The following is a 21066-nucleotide window of genomic DNA, read 5'->3' as shown; positions in this document are numbered from 1 at the left end:
TTGTGGGTTTTTGTTCCTTATTCGGTCAGTGTAACCGTGGACTTCACGAGTCGTGTTTTGTTTGTATTTAGTACTTTAATTAAATAAAGTCATGTTCGTTTCACACGCTGCGCCTTGGTCTACTCTCCTTTACGACAATCATGACAGAAAAACCCACCGTACAAGGACCAAGCAGCGTGTCCAGGAGCAGGCAGCCTGGTCATGGGAGGAAGCGCCAGGAAAGGAGATGGAGAGGCTGGCGATGGCCCAGGTGGGCAAAGTGTGGTCCTGGGAGGACATGCTCGGGGGCAAGGGACCTTGGGGTAGGATCAAGGCCCTGGCGAGAGAGGAGCAGCGGCGTCAGCAGTGCCATCGTCGGACGGACGAGAGGCACCCCCAATAATTTTTTAGGGGGGGGCACACGGCATGGGCGACTGGGCAGCAGGAGGCTGCCACAGGGCGAAATAGGAGAAGAAGAGAGAAGGCCACCGGGTTACGGGAGCCATTGGCGAGAGGAGGGAAGGAAGTCGTAGAGGCACGGCGAGAGGGACTGAGGTGTATTGCCAGTCCGGTCCGGCCCGTTCCTGATCCCCGTTTAAAGCCAGTGGTGTGTGTTCCCAGTACGGTCCGGCCTGTCCCTGCTCCACGCACCAAACCTACGGTGTGCGTCGCCAGCCCAGCCCGGCCTGTCCCTGCTCCACGCACCAAGCCTACGGTGTGCGTCGCCAGCCCTGCCCGGCCTGTTCCTGCTCCACGCACCAAACCTACGGTGTGCGTCGCCAGCCCTGTCCGGCCTGTCCCTGCTCCACGCACCAAGCCTACGGTGTGCGTCGCCAGCCCAGCCCGGCCTGTCCCTGCTCCACGCACCAAACCTACGGTGTGCGTCGCCAGCCCAGCCCGGCCTGTCCCTGCTCCACGCACCAAACCTACGGTGTGCGTCGACAGCCCAGCCCGGCCTGTCCCTGCTCCACGCACCAAACCTACGGTGTGCGTCGCCAGCCCAGCCCGGCCTGTCCCTGCTCCACGCACCAAGCCTACGGTGTGCGTCGACAGCCCTGCCCGGCCTGTTCCTGCTCCACGCACCAAACCTACGGTGTGCGTCGCCAGCCCAGCCCGGCCTGTCCCTGCTCCACGCACCAAGCCTACGGTGTGCGTCGACAGCCCTGCCCGGCCTGTTCCTGCTCCACGCACCAAACCTACGGTGTGCGTCGCCAGCCCAGCCCGGCCTGTCCCTGCTCCACGCACCAAGCCTACGGTGTGCGTCGACAGTCCTGTCCGGCCTGTCCCTGCTCCACGCACCAAGCCTACGGTGTGCGTCGACAGCCCAGCCCGGCCTGTCCCTGCTCCACGCACCAAGCCTACGGTGTGCGTCGTCAGCCTGGTCCAGCCCGTTCCTGCCACTCGCACCAAGCCAGGGGTGCGAGTCGTCAGCCTGGTCCAGCCCGTTCCTGCCACTCGCACCAAGCCAGGGGTGCGAGTCGTCAGCCTGGTTCAGCCCGTTCCTGCTACTCGCACCAAGCCCGGGGGGCGAGTCGTCAGCCTGGTAAGACCGGTCAGCTGCTCCACAACGGAGCGTAAGCAATCCGCTCCGTCAATGTCCAGTCCAGATCCAGCCAGCGGGGTCAGACCGGACCAGGGGCGCTACGGGGGAATTATGGAGGGGTGGTGGTCAAGGCCGGAGCCGGAGCCGCCTCCGAGGAGGAATGCCCACCCAGCCCTCCCCTGTTTGGGGTTTTGTTGAGGCGCGGTCGCAGTCCGCGCCTTTAGGGGGGGGTACTGTCACACCCTGGCTCTGGGACTCTATATGTTGAGCCAGGGTGTGTTCATTCTGTGTGTTCGTTCTGTGTGTTCATTTTCTATGTTGGGTATTCTAGTTTGTTTGATTCTATGTTTGACGATGTGACTCCCAATCAGAGGCAACGAGTGTCAGCTGTTTGCTGGTTATCTCTGATTGGGAGCCATATTTAAACTGTATGTTTTCCCTTGGGGGGTTGTGGGTTTTTGTTCCTTATTCGGTCAGTGTAACCGTGGACTTCACGAGTCGTGTTTTGTTTGTATTTAGTACTTTAATTAAATAAAGTCATGTTCGTTTCACACGCTGCGCCTTGGTCTACTCTCCTTTACGACGATCGTGACAGTCCCACAGTTGACAGTACATGTCAGAGCAAAAACCAAGCCATGAGGTCGAAGGAATTGTCCGTAGAGTTCCGAGACAGGATTGTGTTGAGGCACAGATCTGGGGAAGGGTACCAAAAAAAGTCTGCAGCATTGAAGGTCCCCAAGAACACAGTGGCCTCCATCATTCTTAAATGGAAGAAGTTTGTAACCACCAAGACTCTTCCTAGAGCTTTCCACCTGGCCAAACTGAGCAATCGGGGGAGAAGGGCCTTGGTCAGGGAGGTGACCAAGAACCCGATGGTCACTCTGAAAGAGCTCCAGAGTTCCACTGTGGAGATGGGAGAACCTTCCAGAAGGACAACCATCTCTGTAGCACTCCACCAATCAGGCCTTTATGGTAGAGTGGCCAGACGGAACCCACTTCTCAGTAAAAGGCACATCACAGCCCGCTTGGAATTTGACAAAAGGCACCTAAAGGACTCTCAGACCATGAGAAACAAGATTCTCTGGTCTGGTAAAACCAAGATTGAACTCTTTGGCCTGAATGCCAAGCATCACGTCTGGAGGAAACCTGGCACCATAACTACGGTGAAGGATGGTGGTGGCAGCATCATGCAGTGGGGATGTTTTTCAGTGACAGGGACTGGGAGACTAGTCAGGATCGAAGGAAAGATGAACGGAGCAAAGTACAGAGAGATCCTTGATGAAAACCTGCTCCAGAGTGCTCAGGACCTCAGACCTCAGACCCAGGGGCGGCGCACAATTGGCCCAGAGTCGTCCAGGGTAGGGGAGGGAATGGCCCAGAGTCGTCCAGGGTAGGGGAGGGAATGGCCGGCAGGGATGTAGCTCAGTTGGTAGAGCATGGCGTTTGCAATGCCAGGGTTGTGGGTTCGATTCCCACGGGGGGCCAGTATGAAAAATAATAAATAAATAATGTATGCACTCACTAACTGTAAGTCGCTCTGGATAAGAGCGTCTGCTAAATCTCTGCTGTGTAAAGCTTCACCTTCCAACGACCCTAAGCACACAGCCAAGACAACGCAGAAGTGGCTTCGGGACAAATCTCTGAATGTCCTTGAGTGGCCCAGCCAGAGCCCGGACTTGAACCCAATCGATCATCTCTGGAGAGATCTGAAAATAGCTGTGCAGTGACTTTCCCCATCCAACCTGACAGAGCTTGAGAGGATCTGCAGAGAAGAATGGGAGAAACTCCCCAAATACAGCTGTGCCAAGCTTGTAGCGTCATACCCAAGAAGACTCAAGGCTGTAATAGCTGCCAAAGGTGCTTCAACAAAGTACTGAGTAAAGGGTCTGAATACTTATGTAAATGTGATATTTCCGTTCTTTTTTGGAAACATTTCAAATAAACTTTTTTTGCTTTGTCATTATGGGGTATTGTGTGTAGATTGATGAGGGAAATCCATTTTAGAATAAGGCTGTAACGTAACAAAATGTGGAAAAAGTCGAGGGATCTGAATACTTTTCGAATGCACTGTAAAGCAGCATGATGTACATCACAGTGTGGACTTATGCGACCAGTGCTTCACCAACACCCCAAAAGTCGCAGAAACGGCAATGACAATTCTCATTTAAAAACGAGTTGTTTATTCTGTGGAGAGCTAGGGGAGAGTGTGGAGAGTGTGTTGGATGCGATAAAGGCAGACTTGGAGGGACACAGTGGCCTGCAAATTAGCATCTGTTTTGGTTCAACATTCACTTAGGCTCAACTAGCGAGCTGTGGCAGAGGCGCCACCAGGGGCATTGTGCCCGCAGCAGAGTGGGGACAAAAAGAAGAAGTGGGTTACGAAAATGGGGGGAGGATAGAACGCGATGGACAGGGAAAAAACGAGTGTGGGTGAGACTGCCAAAGGTAGCCCTAGAGATAAAAAGAGAGAACAAAGAGGAATGTGAATGCAAGATTAGAGGAGGTAGAGGAGAGTGTGTGTGATGGAATGAATGTGTGTGAGTGTGGGTACAGTATGTGTGCTTGAAGGATGTCTTAGTAGGTCTGTTCCAATAAAAGCTGTAGAGAGTGAGTTGGGTTCGCACGTCTGGGGATGCTTTCTTATTCACTGCTACATATGCTCAGTGCAGTGCGTTTCAGGGGCTCCAGCACGCAATCTTTGCTATTCACTGAATATGCAATCTCACCAGCCAAATGTATTCAAGGGCTACATCCGGCCACAATGCATGAACAAACGTGCCACTGAGGAGTCTCTCCCATAGACCTGAGATGAGAACCAACAAGAGCTTCCATGCTGTGGCTGAGCTGAGGTTGTATTGCCCCAGAAAGGAGCCACATAATATTTTTTTAAAACAACATGGATGATTAATTGAGCTAAATGTGAGCACATGATATCATGTGAGATGTGGTATGTTCAGTCATTTATGTGGGTTCAGTGTGTTTCTATGTTGCATGAGACGATGCTTCACTATTGAGTCACATAATTAAAAATGTATGACAGCTGCAGAGACCTAAAGAGGGGTTGTGAAGTCATCACCTGCAGGCACGCCATCATTACATTTGTCCATTATAGATCATAACAGAGGTAATTATCAGGCTGGAAATGGTTAAGACAATGACTTCTCTCAACAGGCCTAGTAATTTTCTACAGGGAAAAAAAGAGGACTGAGCACGCCCCCATTCTCATCGACGGGGCTGTAGTGGAACAGGTTGAGAGCTTCAAGTTCCTTGGTGTCCACATCACCAACGAACTATCATGGTCCAAACACACCAAGACAGTCGTGAAGAGGGCACGACAAAGCCTATTCCCCCTCAGGAGACTAAAAAGATTTGGCATGGGTCCTCAGCAGTGGCGGCTCCTGAAAAAATTCTCAGGAGGGGCAATTTTTCTGATGATTTAGGTGACCTACACACATTTTAAAAAAGATATGTCCAGCAACAACATGAAGACAGGGGCAGCATATAAGTCAATACCAGAAGCATTTATTGACTGATCTGGGGAGATGGATTCCAGTTTCTGTGACAGATTATAAATAATCTCTGATGCCTTTGTTATATTAGCTTTTGGTTGAATGTACTGTCGTAGTAAATATATAATGTTATAGCTTGGTCTGACTAAAATCTTGTGCATGACCCATTTTGTGTTGGGCCTTTGTATTCAATACAATGAACAAGAGTCCTATCTTGTCAGCCTTGTCAGCAGGTGGCTAAGGATAACACCCACGCCATAGGTCTCTCAGTTCTTCCAACTCACGAGTTCTTGCCCTGAGGACACACACACACACACCCACACACACACACACACACACACACACACACACACACATCATCACTGATAAACACACACACACACACACACACACATCATCACTGATAACAAACACACACACACACACACACACACACACACACACACACACACACACTGATAACAAACACACACACACACACACAAATCCTCTTCTCTTAGGCTGAACATCTGAAGACAGAGAACCCGACTCAGAGCCAATGCAACAGTGACACTAGCCTGGAGGTGACCTCGCCCAACTCATCAGGACCAATCAGAAGATCAGAACTACTAGATTCAACCTACTTCATTTTATTGTATAAAATGTCAGCACACAATGTTTAGGGGCTCTTCTGATAAACTCCCTACGAGTTTGACGAACGGGTCCGTGCACGCGATTCCAGATATCTTTACCTCTGAATAAACTGCCTTATATTATACAATTATCCACCTTGTCCAAAAGTCTCTACTTGGTCTCCGTTCTCCAGTAAACTTGTTTTATCAACAATAGTAAGGTTCAATGACACAGAAAGCAGTTCAATGTCGGGGTACTGAGTCGCTCTCTTACCAGGATCGCGGTCCGCTCTGACCAGGGTGAAGCCGGCCGGCTCCACCTCTCTGTCCGGGACTCTGTCATCCAGCCAAGTCTCCCAGCTGTATTGGGATTCCGCTGCCAGCAGCGTTTTCATTATTTAGTCCGTTCGTAGCGGGTATGTACACGATCAACAAGATCAGTCCAAAACCGAAGATCAGTCCAAAGCAGAATGTTTGCAGAATGTTTGTAAACTAAGTCTACAAATTAAAAACATAAAATAACGCCACACTGCAGGTCGCAACATAGACGCTGCTAGCCGCCATTGTCTTAGTTACGTTCAACGTTACGTCACGTATGACGAAAGCGCGTAAGTGCATGCCCACAGACACCCATAGAGAATGTATTGAAAGCTTTGAAATGTGAAAAAAATAGATTTTACATGACAGGCTATGAGAGACTTCTGGGCGATTTTCAACCTGACTGAAATCGCCCCAAAAACAGGCGGGGCCATTTGAAGCACGACTTTAGCCTGATTTGACATTTAGTGGCTGGCAGATCAGACGTGAACACTGATAACTGCTGTTGCCGTGATATAATTGATTAGAAAAAAAATCCCTTCCTTTTCCCGTTTGGCAGTGCGTCGCCCATATCGCCCTATTGAACAAGCCGTCCCTGGTCCTCAGATCCTCAAAAAATTCTACAGCTGCACCATCGAGAGCATCCTGACTGGTTGCATCACCGCCTGGTATGGCAACTGCTTGGCCTCTGACCGCAAGGCACTACAGAGGGTAGTGCGTACGGCCCAGTACATCACTGGGGCAAAGCTCCCTGCCATCCAGGACCTCTATACCAGGCGGTGTCAGAGGAAGGCCCTCAAAATTGTCAAAGACTCCAGCCACCCTAGTCATAGACTGTTCTCTCTGCTACCGCACGGCAAGCGGTACCGGAGTGCCAAGTCTAGGTCCAAAAGACTTCTCAACAGCTTCTACCCCCAAGCCATAAGACTCCTGAACAGCTAATCATGGCTACCCGGACTATTTGCACTGCCCCCCCACCCCATCCTTTTTACGCTGCTGCTACTCTGTTAAGTATTTATGCATAGTCACTTTAACTCTACCCACATGTACATATTACCTCAACTACCTCAACTAGCCGGTGCCCCCGCACATTGACTATGCAACGGTACCCCCCTGTATATATAGCCTCCCTACTGTCACTTTATTTTACTGTATATATAGCCTCCCTACTGTCACTTTATTTTACTTCTGCTCTTTTTTTCTCAACACTTTTTTGTTGTTGTTTTATTCTTACTTTTTTGTTTAAAATAAATGCACTGTTGGTTAAGGGCTGTAAGTAAGCATTTCACTGTAATGTCTGCACCTGTTGTATTCGGCGCATGTGACCAATAAAATTTGATTTGATTTGATTTGTAATAGACAGGCTATGTAAATGAAAGAATGTCGTTTTTCATTTCAGTCTGGCATTGATGGAAAATACATAATTTCTATACCTTCGATGCTTATGTACATTTAGATACACAAGGTTTTAGAGATACGTGCCTTATTACATCCCTATTATACAGTCATGTCCGAAATGATTGACACCCTTGATAAAGATGAGCAAAAATGACTGTATAAAATAAATAATTCAAATACTGAGCTATATTGTATGTTAAAGAAATTGGGAAATTATATTATTTTATACTAATACAATTGATCAGAGAAAGAGATTTTGTTGAACAAGTAATACTTTTTTTTATTTCAAAGAGGTAGGGTTACAAATACTTTACAACCCTGTTTTCAATACCTTTTAATACCTCACCTTGAGAGGATAACAGCACTGAGCCTTTTTCTGAAATATTTTGTGAGTTGGAGAACACATTGGAATGGATCTTTGACCATTCCTCCATACAGAATCCTTCCAGATCCTTGATATCCTTCATCTGCACGTATGGACTGCCCTCTTCAATTCAAACCACAGGTTTTCAGACTAAGAGGGCCATTGAAAAATGTTGATTTTGTGGCCAATTAACCATTTCTTTGTAGATTTTGATGTGTGCTTGGGGTTACTGTCTTGTTGGATGATCCACTTGTGTCCAAGTTTCAGCCTCCTGGCAGAGGCAACCAGGTTTCTGGCTAAAATGTCCTGCTACTGGGTAAGTTTCATGATGCCGTGGATGAACTCTAGATGCGTCATATGAAGTGTGAATTTTACATTTTAATTAGCCTACTCTGCCATTTTCAAAGTCATGTCTCCCCGTCCTTCACTTTTCCTAAATAAGTCTATTGTTTATATATATATATGTGTGTGTGTGTGTGTGTGTCTATTTTTCCACCATTGTTTTAGAATTTCAATATCACAAACCGAGTTTGTGTTATAAGCAGTTTTAGGAGTACATGTCATTTTTTCCCCCCTGCATGGGCTCTATTTCAAAATATCATAATTTTGTAGAATATTTCAGAGACTATTCCACTCTACACATGAGTACATGCGGCATTAAAGCCATAGGCCACTAAGCAAAGACTAGTAACATAATAAAACTTAAAATACGCTATTCTGTTTGTATAAATACCTTTTTTTTTTATGTTTCTTAAGACCTTCCTTAACAAAATAATAATGCATTTCTTTGTGATGGTGTATAACACTTGAATTATGGTGTTGTTGTTTTTTTGTTGTATTTTTTTACATACAGCCTACAGTAACATAAACTGCAGAAGAAAATAAATCCTGATAATTTCAGAAACAGAAATCATAATTTTCAAAGAACTTGCTTGCTCTGATTGAGGTATAGCAATTTATTAAAAGAAGAGTGAATACTATTATCTTCATTAAATACTCGTATTATACTTTGTCTAGTATATACAGTTTAATTTTGCCGAAATGTTAAATCTCAACAATAGAATAAAATGAAATGACTAAAACAAACTATATCAAAAAGCAATATCTACCAGAGGTTGTGGTGCTAGTAAGCTTCTATTTGATTTAATTGCTCAGTAAATATATTTGGACAAAAAAAGCAGCTAAGAAAGAAAGGAGAAAGAATTTTGGCACATTTTCCCCCAACTTTCTGCTTTTAAAAAGATGAAGGTCTCGCTAATATAAAAATACACCAAAAAGGCCTTAAGTTTGCTAGGCTGAGATGATCTTCTGAGACAAATTGAACAGCTCTTTTTTCCCTCTCCTAATGCACTTGTCACTCAGTATTAGATGTCCTCATTAATGACAATGGGAAAGTTTATCTTAGGCACACATTTAAAATCATCCTCCGCTTACAATGGAGCTAAAAAATCTCCTACAAAATAGAAGGCGGATCTACTTACACAACCCTTTTTTTTGAAGTAGTGTTACTCTTTATGCCAGTCCGTGAATAATCTATTCACCACAATAAAGTACATTCTTCGGTGATCAATACACATTATCTGTGCTCAGATACATCTCTATACAGCCCCATTGAATAGCTAGCTACCTGTGAGGTTTGGGCCTGATGGTGGCATTCTGTGCACAACAATGAGGGATATTCCAAACCTTATGCTTAGTGGCTAAATGAAGTGTGTTGCTGCTTCATTTCAGGTGAAATATTGAATAAGCAAATATAATTGTTGTTAACGTTCTCTGTATCAATATTTACCCTTACTAAACAGTTTATGTAAGTGGCTTTAACATTTGTTATTTTCACATTAATTACTTACTTGGTGCTTACTGTTTCATAATATGTCTCTCACAATAGCCTCTAAAAGATACATTGTTGCTTGTCCATATCATTTTTTAAAATTAAAAATAGTTTATTATTCCCTTTTTAGTTAAAGGAATGCCATTCTCAGAGGGCAGGTTTACATTAGAATCCAACAGTTCCCTGCATTTCCCTGAGCAAAACTCCGTTTGGCATTTAACATGGTGAACAGCGCCTTAAAGGAATTTAATTACTTCCAAGCAATTCACTCTGTGTTTAACATTCATTCAGCGTGTACGGTGAGTCTGCTGTGCCCACCACCAGAGTATGGAACTATACGTCGAGCAGCAGCACTCTGCCATGGACACTACATTCATACCAGCAGACAGATCAACTACAACACAACACATACTGTACTGATACTCTAGAAGAACAAAATAAATACTTTCTGGGTCCTAAACAGGACCTGTACCCAAAAAAATAAGACCCTTAATAAGACTGATGCTTCAGAAGGACATTAAAAATACAAATACTATTTCCTGTTGAGGCTTGAATTTCAGGATTACATTTTAATCACGCGGATTCAAAGCAGAAAATAGACAGTAGTTAATAGTAAATAAATGAGTTTGTAATCATGAGCTGTTTAGTTCACTCCAAATGGAGGACTATATTGTGCAGGGTTAGATGCAACACATTGCAGTCACTGACCCCACCCTTTACACCGCACACATCCCAACTTTAGAGGTCCTGATGGAGCAGAGCAGCATCAATCCAAACAAACAGGGAACATGATGGGCCCATCAGCCTGGCCCCTTTGGCCGCTGTCCCTCCACTACCCCAACAGACTGTCACTCTGCTGTCTGTGGGAAAGTTATTTTTAGCTCAGATGCCAGTGGAGACAAAGCAGGAATAGCTCCTGGCTATGGCACTTTTTGTGCAGGATCAAAATTCCACATTTGGACAACCACTCCTGGATAAAGACTCGACAGTCGGCAGTTCCAGTGACGAGGGCTGCCTCCCCCTTTTACTTGGTCCTGAGTGCACTCGCAAATAAGGAGCCATTTCATAAACAGCCACCATTTTACAGACATTTCATAATCATGAATCAACACTACAACATGAATTGGTTCTGGATGAGCCACTATCGTATAAAGGACAGAGGAATAAACTGGTGCTAGTTCTGTCTGCATAGCCAGAACAACAGGCAGGAAAGGGGGAGCGCAACAATATTCCAACATGTTAGAGGATTCAAAACAACATGAGCATTCCTAAAATGCCTCAAGACATACCATGATACACACTAATCCTCAACCTCAACCCTCAGGTAATATTACTGAGAGCTCAATGTATCATCATGGTGGAGTCCAAGCGTAGGGCTATAGTCCACTACTGTGAAATGTTGTCTTGTTTTATTTCCCTTCAAATTCAATTTACAGTATATTCTGATGGCTAATTATTATGCTATCATCCAGGTAAATAAATACACATAATATTACTCTTTCAGTAATCTCTCTCTAAAAGGCAAAATAAGAAACTATAGTCTGCGAGATACAGGTAACTGCCAAAATAATGGAAACACTTGACTAAATGAGGGATACAAAGTATATTGAAAGCAGGTGCTTCCACACAGGTGTGGTTCCTGAGTTAATTAAGCAATTAACATCCCATCATGCTTAGGGTAATGTATAAAAATGCTTAGCAGGCCATTATTTCGGTCATTATTCTGGCTACCATGTCTATGCCCCCATAGGATGACAATGCCCCCATCCACAGGGCACGAGTGGTCACTGAATGGTTTGATGAGCATGAAAACATGTCAACCACATGCCATGGCCGTCTCAGTCACCAGATCTCAACCCAGTTGAACACTTATGGGAGATTCTGGAGCGGCGCCTGAGACAACGTTTTCCACCACCATCAACAAAACATCAAATGATGGAATTTCTCAAGGAAGAATGTTGTTGCATCCCTCCAATAGCGTACCAGACACTTGTAGAATCTATGCCAAGGCACAATGAAGATGTTCTGGCGGCTCGTGGTGGCCCAACGCCCTATTAAGACACTTTATGTTGGTGTTTCCTTTATTTTGGCAGATACCTGTATACAGCGTATGACATCCTTGACCATCTTTTTTATAGCATTTACAACATAGCTCTACTTATGCCAAGTCAGTTTAGTTACACAAAATCAATGTTTTGAAAAGGATGGAGAGAAGCCAGTAGAAAAACATTGCCTTCCAATGCATTTCTCTTGCAACAGTCCTTACATAAAGAAGGGTCGGGAGGTCGGCACTTAACAGATGTTCTAGAATTAACAATTTAACTTTAAAACTAAGGTTATGTGGTGTGTAGAGATGATTGGGTTTTTATTGAACACTCAACTGAACCGGTGGCCAAATATTGTCTCATTGTGTCAGTGGGACTTGACAGATGACGTAGCTAGCTACAGTAGTTCAGGTAAGGATCTAGATGATAGGCTATCTGCTTGGCACGCAACATCTCGCGCGCACAGCCACCTGTTCTCAAAAGTACAGCAGCCATTTGACCGGTGAGGGTCTGAACACGCTGGTGACTTGTCACACTTTAATTGCTGCTTCTAGACAGAAGCTAAAAGCATAAGCGGGGAAGAGATGGCCTCGGTAAAGAGGAGGGCTCTCTCCTACCTTATTCACGCCTTCCCGGATGTGTTGTGGCACTAATTAGATATGACCTGGAAATCACTTAACCAGTCATCTGACTCTAAGCACCACTCAAAATAGCAGCCTGTCACGCCTTGCGTAACAAACTGTGCAAAAGGCCCATCAACATTCATCCACTCAGCGCTGGAATTGTTAAATGGGACAAATGTAGGCGATACAGGTAATTGCCAAAATAAAGGAAACACCAACATAAAGTGTCTTAATAGGGTGTTGGGCCACCACGAGCCAGAACAGCTTCAATGCAGCTTGGCATAGATTCTACAAGTGTCTGGAACTCTATCGGAGGAGTGCAACAACATTCTTCCATGAGAAATTCCATAATTTGGTGTTTTGTTGATGGTGGTGGAAAACGCTGTCTCAGGTGCCACTCCAGAATCTCCCATAAGTGTTCAATTGGTTTGAGATCTGGTGACTGAGACGGCCATGGCATGTGGTTGACATGTTTTCATGCTCATCAAACCATTCAGTGACCACTCGTGCCCTGTGGATGGGGGCATTGTCACCCTATGGTGGCATAGACATGGTAGCCAAAATAATGGCCAAAATAATAGCCTGTTTTATATACATGACTATAAGCATGATGGGATGTTAATTGCTTAATTAACTCAGGAACCACACCTGTGTGGAAGCGCCTGCTTTCAATTATACTTTGTATCCCTCATTTACTTAAGTGATTCCATTATTTTCCATTATTTTACCTGTACAGTCTCAACATGTAATCTAAAACACTTTCCTAGCCCTCTGATACACTACATGGCCAAAGGTATGTGGACACCTGCTTGTCGAACATCTCATTCCAAAATCATGGGCATTAATATGGAGTTGGTCCCCCCTTTGCTGCTATAACTGCCTCCACTCTCCTGGGAAGGCCTTCCACTAGATGTTGGAACATTGCTGCAGGGACTTGCTTCCATTCAAACACAAGAGTATTAGTGAGGTCGGGCACTGATGTTGGGTGTTGAGGTCTGGCTCACAGTCGGCATTCCTATTCATCCCAAAGGTGTTCGATGGGGTTGAGGTCAGGGCTCTGTGCAGGTCAGTCAAGTTCTTCCACACCGATCTCTAAAAACAATTTCTGTATGGATCTCGCTTTGTGCACAGGGGCATTGTCATGCTGAAACAGGAAAGGGCCTTCCCCAAACTGTTGCCACAAAGTTGGAACCACAGAATCGTCTAGAATGTCATTGTATGCTGTAGCGTTAAGATTTCCCTTCACTGGAACTAAGCAGCCTAGCCCGAACCATGAAAAACAGCCCCAGACAATTATTCCTCCTCCACCAAACTTTACAGGTGGGACTATGCATTCAGGCAGGTTGCGTTCTCCTGGCATCCACCAAACCCAGATTCGACCGTCGGACTGCCAGATGGTGAAGCGTGATTCGTCACTCTAGAGAATGCGTTTCCACTGCTCCAGAGCAGGGACGGCTTGTTCAATAGGGCGATATGGGCGACGCACTGCCAAACGGGAAAAGGAAGGGATTTTTTTTCTAATCAATTATATCACGGCAACAGCAGTTATCAGTGTTCACGTCTGATCTGCCAGCCACTAAATGTCAAATCAGGCTAAAGTCGTGCTTCAAATGGCCCCGCCCGTTTTTGGGGCGATTTCAGTCAGGTTGAAAATCGCCCAGAAGTCTCTCATAGCCTGTCATGTAAAATCTATTTTTTTCACATTTCAAAGCTTTCAATACATTCTCTATGGGTGTCTGTGGGCTTGCACTTACGCGCTTTCGTCATACGTGACGTAACGTTGAACGTAACTAAGACAATGGCGGCTAGCAGCGTCTCTGTTGTGACCTGCAGTGTGGCGTTATTTTATGTTTTTAATTTGTAGACTTAGTTTACAAACATTCTGCCAACCATGGATTTCCAGTGGTTGGTTTTGGACTGATCTTGTTGATCGTGTACATACCCGCTACGAATGGACTAAATAATGAAAACGCTGCTGGCAGCGGAATCCCAATACAGCTGGGAGACTTGGCTGGATGACAGAGTCCCGGACAGAGAGGTGGAGCCGGCCGGCTTCACCCTGGTCAGAGCGGACCGCGATCCTGGTAAGAGAGCGACTCTGTACCCCGACATTGAACTGCTTTCTGTGTCATTGAACCTTACTATCTGCCCCGTGAGTTCCCCCAATTGTTTGTTACCGTTGTGTACTGTTGATAATCACAAGTTTACTGGAGAACTGAGACCAAGGCTGACAAGATAGGACTATTTTGTCCATTGTTATAGGATAGGAACAGCATTGATTGAAAACAAACGCCCAACACAAAATGGGTCATGCACAAGATTTTAGTCAGACCAAGCTATAACATTATATATTTACTACGACAGTACATTCAACCAAAAGCCAATATAACAAAGGCATCAGAGATTATTTATAATCTGTCACAGAAACTGGAATCCATCTCCCCAGATCAGTCAATAAATGCTTCTGGTATTGACTTATATGCTGCCCCTGTCTTCATGTTGTTGCTGGACATATCTTTTTTAAAATGTGTGTAGGTCACCTAAATCATCAGAAAAATTGCCCCTCCTGAGAATTTTTTCAGGAGCCGCCACTGCTCCAGAGTCCAATGGCGGCAAGCTTTACACCACTCCAGCCGTCGCTTGGCATTGCACATGGTGATCTTAGCCTTGTATGTGGCTGCTCAGCCATGGAAACCTATTTCATGAAGCTCCCGACGAACAGTTCTTGTGCTGACGTTGCTTCCAGAGGCAGTGTGGAAGTTGGTAGTGAGTGTTGCAACCAAGGACAGACGATTTATACGCGCAACATGATTCAGCACTCCCGTTCTGTGAGCTTGTGTGGCCTACCAATTCACCGTTGAGCCGTTGTTGCTCCTAGACGTTTCCACTTCACAATAACAGCACTTACAGTTGACCGGGGCAGCTCTAGCAGGGCAGAAATTTGACGAACTGACTTGTTGGAAAGGTGGCATCCTATGACGGTGCCACTTTGAAAGTCACTGAGCTCTTCAGTATGGGCCATTCTACTGCTAATGTTTGTCTATGCCGATTGCATGGCTGTGTGCTCGATTTGATAAACCTGTCAGCAACGACTGTGACTGAAATAGCCGAATCCACTAATTTGAAGGGGTGTCCACATACATTTGACCATGTTGTGTACGTTCTGTACTCTCTCCTCTCCGCTCCTATTTTACCTAGCAGGCTGATGCTAACATGTTTCCGGTTAGATTCCAGCCAATAGGAGTGGGGATGGCGTGACAGCACCTGACAAACAGCTCAGAGAATAGCAGTATTCCAGGTGACAAGAACCTGAACTGGCGACTCAAACTCCTGCAGCTCGGGTTGGCAGGTTGGCATTTATTGGGATGACTCATTTACTGGAGGCAGCTCTGCAGGGTAGTCAATAGCTGGCACAGCCACAAAGTCAGACAATCTGATTTTTAACCTAACCCTAACCTTAACCCTAACCTTAACCACACTGCTAACCTTATCCCTAACCCTAACCTTACATTAAAACCAAAAAGCTCATTTTTGTTTTAATACATAACACATTTTGACTTTGCCGCTGGCTCATCTAGTGGAAATCGTTAAACTCTGCCTCCAGGACAAGATTCATCCCAATAAATGTAAACCTGCACTTGGGGTCTGGGGGAGAACTTCTGACAGTAGAAATTGTTCGCAATTTTTTCCAGAGAGAGGGGAAAAAACAAATAGTTAATGTGCAGAGCTCTAGAAACACTTAAAATGTCATCTAGGCACAAAAGGTGTAAAAGCATTAAGCTTTTTAAACTCCATCAAATTCCGCTTTCAATCCTAAATGAGAGGGCTTCAAAGTTATGGCCGGCGTGTGAGTGGATGTTAGAGTGCCGAAACACAGCTACACTAATAAACGCTACATTTCATTTGGTACTGTTACGATGATAAGGCTCAGGAGTTTTGTCTGACCATGTGGCCTGACCAGGTAAAACTCTGGGCACTTGTTATAACCTGATCTGGTCACATGGCCAGAAAAAAACTCCTTGCCCTACTAATAATGTAGCCTAGTCTCCAATCTGAAACTAGCCCCTGGAGCACAGGTAAAAAAATCATCTACATTCCTAAACAAAGCCATGTTAATTTGACACAGATCCTAAAGCTCAACCTTAACCCCCGACCCCGTCGTCATGTTTAGTCTTAGTGTTGGGACTTAAGTTCTCTTTAATTGCCTGTCTGTTGCATTCTTACCCTTGTCGACCCAGGTGAGCAGCTTGCATTGTGAAACTAATGACGGACAAGGAAGAAGCTCTAATCTTCAGCCTTACTACACCTTATATCTCACCTGCCCTGACTGACACAGCCACAGCCCCTAGGCCTAATGCTGACTACAGGGAATCCTGGGAAATGAGTCCTCATCAACCTGTATCTGAGCTCTACTGTACCTGCCTGTCCACGCTAAACATGTGGGGCAGTGTGGAAGCCACCATTTGAAGTTTTGGTTTCTTGCCCATAACAATGATATGAATTGCAAGTGCATTATTGCACTATTATCATATTCAACTCCCTAAATGCTACTTTGATATTTCTTCATTGTTTAGCTATCAGTGAGAGACCAAGTACAACTGCCTCCCACCTGCAGTAGCCATTAGCTCTCAACCCCCACACTCTTAGAAAAAAAGGTGCTATCTAGAACCTTAAAGGTTTCTTCGACTGTCCAACCCCTTTGAAGATCCCTTTTTGGTTGCAGGTAGAACCCTTTTGGGTTCCTTGTAGAACCCTTTCTACAGAGGTTTCTACATGGAACCCAAAATGGTTCTACCTGGAACCAAAAAGGGTTATCCTATAGGGACAGCTGAAGAACCCTTTTGGAGTGTAGCTACCTCCCATCGCAGTCAACTGCAGCCTGTCAATCATGTGTCAGACTGAACATCCAACCCTGCTGAGGCTCTAAACTCACAGTCACACGAGGGACCTAAAGTAGATGCTCTTGATATGCCCTCCCACCTGAACATGTGTATTATTAGCCTGCCTATCTGTCTGTCTATCTGTCTGTCTGTTTGTGTGGCCTTCACACATCTAGTTCGGAATCTGATCTATATCTCCCTCATCTAACTCAGCCAGTCTGGTATGAGTCCAAGCCTAACACAACAGGTCCTGAGATAAACCAGCTCGATAAATTCAAAACCAGACAGGCTCCATCAAAGAGAGTAGTAGATACTGATAGAGAGAGACAATGCGGCCATTCTGACTGGATATTCATACAACAATAAACTGAATTAGCTAATCACAGATCTGATAACACTGAGTAACATCAGAAATGTTTTGAATTATTCACCAGCTTACACTTTATCATTGACGTCTGGCCATCTAGCCATCCTTTTGGTCAACAATCAGAAAATCAAAGAGAATTGGCATGACTCAACCCAAACCTTAATACCACATGATTGTATGGCGGTAAGCTGGTTTTGTGCGAGGAACGCTGTGGTTTTAGCAGAGAGATTAGCAGCCGGGCCAAAGTTGGCCTCCAATCCTTGCCCTGCTGATGCCTCTGGGCCTTTGAAGTGGGCCCATCATACCTGGCATTGCAGCAGTGGGAACTAGACTGGTGTCAGGTCTAATCAGCCTGCCTGTCTCTGGACAGCTAACCCAGGGCCGTGCTAATTGGCCCAATTGAGGATTATACCCCTTTGCCGCAGATTCAAGACAATAATTTTGTCAAATGGTGCTTTTTTATCTCTCACTCATTAAGATGCTTAAGTTGAGAAGAAATGGGATCAGACCGGTTTTTTTTCTTCAGAAGGGGGACGGTTCTGGAGAGCTGTGAGGATTGGTGGAGATATTCCACTGAATCATAGAATGGTTTTAGGACATTACCTCTATTTAATCCTAAAACAACTCTGTGATGATGTAATGGTTGACACCGTTTTGATTATGTCTGGCATACAATCCCACAGCGTCTACGTAAGACGAGGGTGCTAATGCACACTCATTTGTTGGAATCCCCTGAGCAAACTCTAGTAACCTAAAGTGAACTGGCTCATCTAGTAACTACACAGCAAAAGCACAGAAAAGAGAAACGTAAAAGCCCCCACTTTTCCCTGGCAAAAGAGTCATTTGAACATGGGTAGCTAAGCTGCCCTAACTGACAATGAGCACAAAGAATTACAATGTGGTCCAGAACTCATAGAACCCCACTGTATAAGCCCATCGCAAACCTCCACCTGGATTTTTATAGGGCTCATAAATCTGTCATTAAGATGGTTAAGGCTCCAAGGGTTTGGCTGAGTGCCTCAGTTCCTCTTTACAGAATGACCCAACATGAAACAATGGGTCTTCCTGACCAACCATTTACAACGTCTACATATAAGGAGGTCGTAATGGCTAATAATGACCATTAACCTCTAATGACCATTTGTGGAGGGCGACTTCATTTGTCAGCGTATGGAGTGATTTATGGAGGAGAGGAAGAGAAGCAATACATATACATAATATAATAATATATGCCATTTAACAGACGCTTATATCCAAAGCAACTTACAGTCATGCTGCATACATTTAACATATGGTTGGTCCTGGGAATCGAACCCACTACCCTGGCATTGCAAGCACTATGTTCTTCCAACTGAGCTTCAAAGGACCAAGCAAGGTGCATCCTTTAAAGGGCAGTCGCTAGGGGAGACACGGAGGCGAGGGGAGGGGAGGGGAGAAGAGGACACTTAAGTTGCTTAATCAAGTGGCCGGCTAAAAAGGCCAGAAGGTCACAGAGGGGGCATAGTGGTCACTTGAGGGTGAAGTTCCAAACACCAAAGCAGTGCCAACCCAATTGAGCAGCAAGCACATGAAAAGGGGGTGGGGGGGTTGGGTGGACTATGCTAATTCAGCGGTGGGTATTCTTATGTCAAACGGCCTGGCTTAAAGCCCTTACTCTCATAGAGGGATCAAATGGAAACGGGCTTGTCAGCGCTGCCCACTTGTTTCATGCCTTCTATTATCTTACCTCTCTGCATTGACTGGGACAGATAACTATCACGTCACCAAAGACCCTCCACTGTCCTCACACACTTTTGTTCCGCATGGCTGGCCAGAGCTCGGTATTTAATCGGCGACTGGAGAGAGAGGGAGAGAGAGAAAGAACAAGAGAGTGAAAGAGCGGGAGAGTGAGAGAGCTGCCATTCCAAAAGATGCTCCAAAGTAGGCACATCTCTTTTAATTATTAATGACCACCCACAAGAGCTTAAGTACCTTTTTTAAGACTTTAATGCTATAATAAAAGAAGGCTTACCTATGTGGGGTAAATACAATAGCAATATGCGTCCCCAAAAACAGCTTACTTCATAGGGTGAGAACCAAGGAGATAAGGCTCAGGGATTCTCCCTTTCACTGTTGCAAAATAGACTTTAGTGCACATTAGAACATAAACTAAACACTGTTGGAGTGGAAACAAGTGCTAAAATATGTTATGCTTCCATTTCTTCTCATTTATTGTCTCTGACATTCAATATAAACATTGTTTTATAATATTTGAATATAGATTTTTCCATAATAAAGCATTTAATTATATTTTTTTAAATTGATGAATTCCCGATACATACAAATATCACACAATCATATCACAAAATCATATGTACTTTATGCTACAATTGTAAAAAAAAACGTATTCAACATAGCATGCATATTCAAATAATTATGAATTGGAATTCTTAAATTGTAGTTTGAGATATTTCTGCATAAAGGGAGTATCAATTTGGAGTGGGTGAATTAATGCATTTGACAGTTGTTTGTTCTGATGTCCAAGGTTCGCTGCACAAACAGATAGCCTTCCTCGATGGACGTCGGCTTTGTGTTTCATTTAAAAGCAGGATCATCTGTGTTAGAAACGCCCACACCAGGTCAGTCAGTGGAGGTGTCTGTCTCACGTGTAGCAGGTGTCGCAGAAACAAAAGAGAATGAGGGACGAGTGAGTGAACAAGCCCAGAAGGGTAAACTTGACTTGAGGGGGGACTCAGCGATTTTAGAAAATCCCCCAGCACACCCCTAAGCCACATCCATCCCCCTTCTTATTTTGTGCCCAGCAAGTTCAACACTTGAAGCAATGAAGCAAACTGTTGTGATTATGCTCAAGTAATGAAGCAGAACAAGATAAACAACAATTCTTGCTGGAGAGGAAGAAAACGAATTGTGTTCAGGGATTTGGTGGCAGTGGTGGGATCTTAAAAGATGGTTGTGTTGCTGGCTTGTCACAACCGCACAGTATTTCGGTGTTTCCCCTCCCTCGCACACACACACTCACTATTTACCGTAAGCAGATCTGGCTATCACCTTGCACCTTGCCCAGGGCATGCCTCAGCCCTCTTTATTTTATTAACTGCACCAGTGGGCAGCTACCAAAACACAGAGCAAACGGAGCGAACCATGCGGAGAGCCGAGAGAACGGGGGAAAGCAGGCCAACCTATGCAGGAGATGGGGGAACGGCCGGAGTCTCGGTCTCCTACTTCTACTTCTATCCGACAAAAATAAGAACGATTTAGAAAAGCAAAAACAGCAGTTGGTGTGAGATGAATGCGGGGAGAGGGGCGAGCAGAGAGGGGAGGGGGGTATGAGAGATCCTGTTTGGACCCTGCACTACGTAACGTTACCCTGTGTCCTGGCAGCCCTGTGCATCGGCTGAGTCCCCTCAGCCTGATATCATCTGACAGGGAGGCTGGCATGTTTCATACAGCCCTCTACAACTGCTGCTGACACACAAAGGAAACAGAGACGAGTTCACAAGACCACGGTCAACAATATTATCATGCTAAATCAAAAAGGTCTCTGAATCAGCACTGTTTGGAAATACAACTTTCACATGCACTGTGTAGTTTGATTTAG

This window comes from Coregonus lavaretus (assembly GCF_964263955.1).
Source record: "Coregonus lavaretus genome assembly, chromosome: 11".
In the NCBI taxonomy this organism is placed as follows: Eukaryota; Metazoa; Chordata; class Actinopteri; order Salmoniformes; family Salmonidae; genus Coregonus; species Coregonus lavaretus.
This window is presented reverse-complemented; position numbering follows the sequence as displayed.